The sequence below is a fragment of the Hylobates moloch genome, unplaced genomic scaffold (assembly GCF_009828535.3).
Source record: "Hylobates moloch isolate HMO894 unplaced genomic scaffold, HMol_V3 SCAFFOLD_12, whole genome shotgun sequence".
Taxonomy (NCBI): Eukaryota; Metazoa; Chordata; class Mammalia; order Primates; family Hylobatidae; genus Hylobates; species Hylobates moloch.
In genome coordinates, this window is record NW_026652287.1 from 100,916,607 (window position 1) to 100,917,365 (window position 759).

Below are 759 nucleotides of genomic sequence, written 5' to 3' on the forward strand. Positions count from 1 at the left end.
TCGCTTTGGCCGGGCAGGTGGAGGATGCAGTGAGCAGAGATCGCGCCACTCACTGCCCTCCAGCCTGGGCAACAGAGTGAGACTCTAACAACAAAAAAGAAAAAGAAAATTCTGACATCAAGCTCATTGAAATGTATTCTTCCCTTTCCTCAGCTGCTGCCAAGGTGCTCGGTCCTTCCGAGGAAGCTAAAGCTGCGTTGGGGTGAGGCCCTGACTTCATCCCGCGACTAGCACCGCGTCCGGCAGTGCCAGCCCCACACTCGCCCGCGCCATGGCCTCCGTCTCCGAGCTCGCCTGCATCTACTAGGCCCTCATTCTGCACGACGATGAGGTGACCGTCACGGAGGATAAGATCAATGCCCTCATTAAAGCAGCTGGTGCAAATGTTGAAGCTTTTTGACCTGGCTTGTTTGCAAAAGCCCTGGCCAACGTCAACATTGGGAACCTCATCTGCAACGTAGAGGCTGCTGGAGCTGCTCCAGCTGAGGAGGAGAAAGTGGAAGCAAAGAAAGAAGAATCCGAGGAGGATGATGATGACATGCACTTTGGTCTTTTTGACTAAACCTCTTTTTATAACGTGTTCAATAAAAAGCTGAACTTTAATTTAAAAAAAAAGAAAGAAAGAAATGTATTTTTTGCATCTGGCATAGTGTGCCCAGCGCGTGTGATCCCAGCTATGCAGGAAGATCATTTAAGCCCAGAAGTTGGAGTCCAGCCTGGGTTAACAGGTAGAACCCCCTTCTCTGGAAAGAAAAAAAA

The 759-nt window shown here is 49.8% G+C and overlaps 1 pseudogene; it reads left to right on the plus strand.

The window, feature by feature from the left end:
- Nucleotides 1–271: 271 nt before the first annotated feature.
- Nucleotides 272–562, plus strand: LOC116479702 (large ribosomal subunit protein P1-like; annotated as a pseudogene).
- The last annotated feature ends 197 nt before the right edge of the window (nt 563–759 follow it).